Source organism: Perca flavescens, chromosome 6 (genome assembly GCF_004354835.1).
Source record: "Perca flavescens isolate YP-PL-M2 chromosome 6, PFLA_1.0, whole genome shotgun sequence".
Lineage (NCBI taxonomy): Eukaryota > Metazoa > Chordata > Actinopteri > Perciformes > Percidae > Perca > Perca flavescens.
In genome coordinates this window covers 1,761,815-1,769,314 of record NC_041336.1, presented here as the reverse complement: position 1 = coordinate 1,769,314, position 7,500 = coordinate 1,761,815, and the positions used below count along the sequence as shown (strand labels likewise).

General features: G+C 40.8%; 1 pseudogene; it reads right to left on the bottom strand.

Annotated features, from left to right (window-relative positions):
- LOC114557820 (thioredoxin-interacting protein-like) overlaps positions 1-7,500 on the bottom strand; it is an 11,874-nt pseudogene that overhangs the window by 711 nt on the left and 3,663 nt on the right.

The window sequence follows — 7,500 nt, the reverse complement described above, 5'->3', positions numbered from 1 at the left end:
GTCAGTCTCGTTAGCATCTTCTTAGTCTCTCGTCAGTCTCTCGTTAGCATCTTGTTAGTCTCTCGTCAGTCTCTCGTTAGCATCTTGTTAGTCTCTCGTCAGTCTCTCGTTAGTCTCTCTTTATTCTCTCGTCAGTCTCTCGTTAGCATCTTGTCAGTCTCTCATCAGCCTCTCGTTAGCATCTCGTTAGTCTCTCATCAGTCTCTCTTTAGTCTCTTGTTAGTCTCGTTAGTATCTCATCAGTCTCATTAGTCTCTTGTTAGCATCTCGTTAGTCTCTCGGAAGTCTCTCATCAGTCTCTCGTTAGCATCTCGTTAGTCTCTCGTCAGTCTCTCTTTCGTCTCTTGTTAGTCTCGTTAGTATCTCATCAGTCTCATTAGTCTCTCATCAGCCTCTCGTTAGCATCTCGTTAGTCTCTCGTCAGTCTCTCTTTAGTCTCTTGTTAGTCTCGTTAGTATCTCATCAGTCTCATTAGTCTCTTGTTAGCATCTCGTTAGTCTCTCGGAAGTCTCTCATCAGTCTCTCGTTAGCATCTCGTTAGTCTCTCATCAGTCTCTCATCAGTCTCTCGTCAGTCTCTCGTTAGCATCTCGTTAGTCTCTCGTCAGTCTCTCGTCAGTCTTTTGTTAGCATCTCGTTAGTCTCTCGTCAGTCTCTCGTCAGTCTCTCGTCAGTCTTTTGTTAGCATCTCGTTAGTCTCTCGTCAGTCTCTCGTCAGTCTTTTGTTAGCATCTCGTCAGTCTCTCATCAGCCTCTCGTTAGCATCTCGTTAGTCTCTCGTCAGTCTCTCTTTAGTCTCTCGTTAGTATCTCATCAGTCTCATTAGTCTCTCGTTAGCATCTTGTTAGTCTCTCGGAAGTCTCTCGTCAGTCTCTTGTTTGTATCTCATTAGTCTCTCGTCAGTTTCTCGTCAGTCTTTCGTTAGCATCTCATTAGTCTCTCTTTAGTCTCTCGTCAGTTTCTCGTTAGCATCTCGTTAGTCTCTCGTTAGTCTCTCTTTAGCATCTCGTTAGTCTCTCGTTAGCATCTCGTTAGTCTCTCGTTAGCATCTCGTTAGTCTCTCGTTAGTGTTGTTACCTCTGTGTATGCGGGGGGAGGAGGGGGGGTAGTGTTGCGGCGCCCTCATGAACAGCCCCCCCTCGGCATCCTCGTCGTCCTGGGCTCCGTCGTAGTCCAGCAGCAGCGGCTGGCGCAGGTCTCGGTGGATGTTGCTGTAGCTGGGGGGGGCCGAGGGGAAGGAGGACCAGCTGCTGGGGGGGGCCGAGGGGAAGGAGGACCAGCTGCTCACGGACTCGCCGGCGCTGCTCATGCTGCTGGTCCGGCTCCCCACCCCGCTGAACGGGACCGTCCCGATCACCAGGGGCAGCTCCACCGCCAGGCGCTCGCTGCCCGGGATGTGCAGCGAGATCTGAGGGAAGGAACGCAACAACGTTAACGTTATCGGTCCGTTAACGCTCATCAGTTCAATAATTCACACGTAATGCAGGTCAATGGAGGCCTAATATATACATATATATACACATACACACATATATATGTATATATATATATATGTGTGTGTGTGTATGTATATGATGGATGTGCAGCGAGATCTGAGGGAACGAATGCACACAAGTAACGTACGTGATCAGGTCACTACTTTCACTGAACATGGCATCATGACTTTGCGTAAACATACACGCCTCTTTCCTGAAGCCGAGTGGCGTGTTATCTGGACGCATTTTGAGCTCTCCACGTGTACGTCTACGCTGTTATACAGCTGACGGAAACATATCGCGAGAACAACGTCACGCGCATGTTAAAAATGATTTATAAAAAAACAAAGGTTGGGTTTAGGAAAAGAACAAAGGCCAGTTCAGTAACACAAAAAACAAAAAAAAAAAAAAAAAAGAAAAAGGAAACCGACAAAACCACGAAAACAAACCCCGAAAAAAAAAAAAAAAAAAAAAATTTAAACAAACCACTAAAAACACACAAAAAACACGAATAAAAACACGAATAAATACACGAAAACAACCAAAAAAAACACACACAAAAAAAAAAAAAAAAAAACACAAAACCCCCCCCACCAAAAAAACACAAAATAAAAACACGAATAAATACACGAAACAAACCACGAAAAAACCACAAAAAACACGAATAAAAACACGAAAAAATACACAAAAAAACACACAAAAAAACACACAAAAAACAAAAAAAACAAAACAAATAAAAAAAAACGACAAAACCCCCCCCACCAAAAAAACACGAATAAAAACATGAATAAATACACAAAAACAACAAAAAAAACACAAAAAAAACAAAACAAATTAAAAAAAACGACAAAACCCCCCCCACCAAAAAAACACGAATAAAAACATGAATAAATACACAAAAACAACACACAAAAAAAACACAAAACAAATAAAAAAAACGACAACCCCCCCACAAAAAAAACACAAAATAAAAACACGAATAAATACACGAAACAAACCACGAAAAAACCACAAAAAACCACACAAAAAACACGAATAAATACACGAAAACAACACAAAAAATATTAAATATTAAATATTAATTTTTTTTTTTTTAAACTTTATAAAAAAAAAAACACGGTCACATGACAACATCCTGTGTCTTTGGACAGAGTCCCTGAAGTGCCTTCTGATTGGTCAGAATCTGTGTCCCTGCTGTGATGTCATCCCGACTCACCATGAGGGCGTAGTCAACCTTGATGATGTCACAGCCGAGCAGCGAGGGCTTCAGTTTGGGGACTCGGATGGTCTTGCCCTGCCACATGTCACACATCCCCGGAATGATGTGGTTCCCCCGGACCGCACACAGCTTCTCACGGGCCTCCTGGAACACACACAGAACCGGGTCAGAACCAGGTCAGTATCAGGTCAGAACCAGGTCAGAACCAGGTCAGAACCAGACCTGAACCAGGTCAGAACCAGGTCAGAACCAGACCTGAACCAGACCTGAACCAGGTCAGAACCAGGTCAGAACCAGACCTGAACCAGACCTGAACCAGGTCAGAACCAGGTCAGAACCAGACCTGAACCAGGTCAGAACCAGGTCAGAACCAGACCTGAACCAGGTCAGAACCAGATCAGAACCAGATCAGAACCAGGTCAGAACCAGACCTGAACCAGGTCAGAACCAGATCAGAACCAGGTCAGAACCAGAACACAGACCAGGACCAGATCAGAACAAGGTCTCTCTATCCCTGTCTCCCTCACTCTCTCTGTCTCCCTGTCTCTATCCCTGTCTCTCTCTCTCTCTCTGTCTCCCTGTCTCTCTCTCTGTCTCTCCCTCTCTCTATCCCTGTCTCTCTCTCTCTCTCTGTCTCCCTCTCTCTATCGCTGTCTCTCTCTCTCTCTCTCTCTGTCTCTGTCTCCCTGTCTCTCTCTCTCTCTCTGTCTCCCTGTCTCTCTCTCTCTCTGTCTCCCTCTCTCTATCGCTGTCTCTCTCTCTCTCTGTCTCTGTCTCCCTGTCTCTCTCTCTCTCTGTCTCCCTCTCTCTCTCGCTGTCTCTCTCTCTCTCTCTCTGTCTCCCTCTCTCTATCGCTGTCTCTCTCTCTCTCTCTCTGTCTCCCTGTCTCCCTCTCTCTATCGCTGTCTCTCTCTCTCTGTCTCCCTGTCTCTCTCTCTCTGTCTCCCTCTCTCTCTCTCTCTCTCTCTCTGTCTCTGTCTCCCTGTCTCTCTCTCTCTCTCTCTCTCTCTCTCTCTCTCTCTCTCTCTGTCTCCCTGTCTCTCTCTCTCTCTGTCTCTCTCTCTGTCTCTCTGTCTCTCTCTCTCTCTGTCTCCCTCTCTCTATCGCTGTCTCTCTCTCTCTGTCTCTGTCTCCCTGTCTCTCTCTCTCTCTCTATCTCTGTCTCTCTCTCTCTCTCTGTCTCCCTGTCTCTCTCTCTCTCTCTCTGTCTCCCTGTCTCTCTCTCTCTGTCTCCCTGTCTGTCTCTCTCTCTCTCTCTCTCTCTCTCTCTCTCTCTCTCTGTCTCTCTCTCTCTGTCTGTCTCTCTGTCTCTATCGCTGTCTCACTGTCTCTCTCTCTCTCTCTCTCTGTCTGTCTCTCTTTCTCTCTCTGTGTCTCTCTCTCTCTCTCTCTGTCTCTCTGTCTCTATCGCTGTCTCTCTCTCTGTGTCTCTCTCTCTGTCTCTCTCTCTTTCTCCCTCCCTCCCTCTCTCTCTCAATTTAAATTTTTTTTATGTTGCTTTATTGGCATGACAAAAAAGCATGAGAACAAAAATGCATATAAACAACAACAAGGAGTAAATACATCTATATCTCCCTCTCTCCCTGTCTCTCTCTCTCTGTCTCCCTCTCTCCCTCTCTCTCTCTCTCCACCTCTCCCTGTCTCTCTGTCTCCCTCTCTCTCTCTCTCTCCCTCCCTCCCCCCTGATCTCCTGGGATGTTAACTGTGATGTAGGACAGTGGACAGGAAGTGCCTGTGCGTCCGTGGCGTTACCTTAGTGCGTCCGTCGGCGAGGTACGAGTGCTTGGCGATGATGGCGGCTTTGGGAACCACGATACGCGAGCAGGTGTTCTCGAACTTGGCGTTGACGCAGATGTCCTCTCCCTGGCAGAAGCCCTTCCTGTCGATCTGAGCGCTGATGGACACCTGGCCGTCCGGGATGAACATGCAGGTAACCTTCTTCTGATTGGCCGCCGCCGCCGGAGCCTGAGGAGGACACCGCCAGCGTTAATACCGCCGTAATAACCAGCCGACAGACACACACAGGAGCCACACAGGAGCTTATTTTAGGGCTGCCAGCAGATCAAGGGGGAAAAGAAGCATCCAAAAGGTGTGAAAAGAAATTGTGACAAAAAAAGTTTTTTAAAAGATTCAAAAATTGTCGGAAAAAGCGGCAAAAAAAAAAAACGCGGCAAAAACATCAGGAAAAGCGTTGAGAAAAGTGACACAAATGTCGTTAAAATAAGTACAAAAATGTCTGGAAAAGACAGAATTTTGTTGTTGTTGAAAACAGTAAATTAATGGCACTTTTCTTTCTATTTTTAGACAAAAAATCAACAAAAAGTCAACAAAAAAGGCGTTGTTTGTAGTGATTAATAAGAGATGTGTGTAGTGATTAATAAGAGATGTGTGTAGTGATTAATAAGAGATGTGTGTAGTGATTAATAAGAGATGTGTGTAGTGATTAATAAAGAGATGTGTGTAGTGATTAATAAGAGATGTGTGTAGTGATTAATAAGAGATGTGTGTAGTGATTAATAAAGAGATGTGTGTAGTGATTAATAAAGAGATGTGTGTAGTGATTAATAAAGAGATGTGTGTAGTGATTAATAAGAGATGTGTGTAGTGATTAATAAGAGATGTGTGTAGTGATTAATAAAGAGATGTGTGTAGTGATTAATGTGTGTAGTGATTAATGTGTGTAGTGATTAATAAAGAGATGTGTGTAGTGATTGATGTGTGTAGTGATTAATAAAGAGATGTGTGTAGTGATTAATGTGTGTAGTGATTAATAAGAGATGTGTGTAGTGATTAATAAAGAGATGTGTGTAGTGATTAATGTGTGTAGTGATTAATAAAGAGATGTGTGTAGTGATTAATAAAGAGATGTGTGTAGTGATTAATGTGTGTAGTGATTAATAAAGAGATGTGTGTAGTGATTAATGTGTGTAGTGATTAATGTGTGTAGTGATTAATGTGTGTAGTGATTAATGTGTGTAGTGATTAATAAAGAGATGTGTGTAGTGATTAATGTGTGTAGTGATTAATGTGTGTAGTGATTAATGTGTGTAGTGATTAATAAAGAGATGTGTGTAGTGATTAATGTGTGTAGTGATTAATAAAGAGATGTGTGTAGTGATTAATGTGTGTAGTGATTAATAAAGAGATGTGTGTAGTGATTAATGTGTGTAGTGATTAATAAAGAGATGTGTGTAGTGATTAATGTGTGTAGTGATTAATGTGTGTAGTGATTAATAAAGAGATGTGTGTAGTGATTAATGTGTGTAGTGATTAATGTGTGTAGTGATTAATGTGTGTAGTGATTAATAAAGACATGTGTGTAGTGATTAATGTGTGTAGTGATTAATAAAGACATGTGTGTAGTGATTAATGTGTGTAGTGATTAATAAAGAGATGTGTGTAGTGATTAATGTGTGTAGTGATTAATAAAGAAATGTGTGTAGTGATTAATAAAGAGATGTGTGTAGTGATTAATAAGAGATGTGTGTAGTGATTAATGTGTGTAGTGATTAATAAAGAGATGTGTGTAGTGATTATTGTGTGTAGTGATTAATAAAGAGATGTGTGTAGTGATTAATAAAGATATGTGTAGTGATTAATAAAGAGATGTGTGTAGTGATTAATAAAGAGATGTGTGTAGTGATTAATGTGTGTAGTGATTAATAAAGAGATGTGTGTAGTGATTAATGTGTGTAGTGATTAATAAAGAGATGTGTGTAGTGATTAATGTGTGTAGTGATTAATGTGTGTAGTGATTAATGTGTGTAGTGATTAATAAAGAGATGTGTGTAGTGATTAATGTGTGTAGTGATTAATGTGTGTAGTGATTAATGTGTGTAGTGATTAATAAAGAGATGTGTGTAGTGATTAATGTGTGTAGTGATTAATAAAGAGATGTGTGTAGTGATTAATGTGTGTAGTGATTAATAAAGAGATGTGTGTAGTGATTAATGTGTGTAGTGATTAATAAAGAGATGTGTGTAGTGATTAATAAGAGATGTGTGTAGTGATTAATAAGAGATGTGTGTAGTGATTAATAAAGAGATGTGTGTAGTGATTAATAAGAGATGTGTGTAGTGATTAATAAGAGATGTGTGTAGTGATTAATAAAGACATGTGTGTAGTGATTGATAAGAGATGTGTGTAGTGATTAATAAAGAGATGTGTGTAGTGATTGATGTGTGTAGTGATTAATAAAGAGATGTGTGTAGTGATTAATGTGTGTAGTGATTAATAAAGAGATGTGTGTAGTGATTAATAAAGAGATGTGTGTAGTGATTAATAAAGAGATGTGTGTAGTGATTAATGTGTGTAGTGATTAATGTGTGTAGTGATTAATAAAGAGATGTGTGTAGTGATTAATGTGTGTAGTGATTAATAAAGACATGTGTGTAGTGATTAATGTGTGTAGTGATTAATAAAGAGATGTGTGTAGTGATTAATGTGTGTAGTGATTAATAAAGAGATGTGTGTAGTGATTAATAAGAGATGTGTGTAGTGATTAATAAAGAGATGTGTGTAGTGATTAATGTGTGTAGTGATTAATAAAGAGATGTGTGTAGTGATTAATAAAGACATGTGTGTAGTGATTAATGTGTGTAGTGATTAATAAAGAGATGTGTGTAGTGATTAATGTGTGTAGTGATTAATAAAGAGATGTGTGTAGTGATTAATGTGTGTAGTGATTAATAAAGACATGTGTGTAGTGATTAATAAGAGATGTGTGTAGTGATTAATAAGAGATGTGTGTAGTGATTAATAAGAGATGTGTGTAGTGATTAATAAGAGATGTGTGTAGTGATTAATG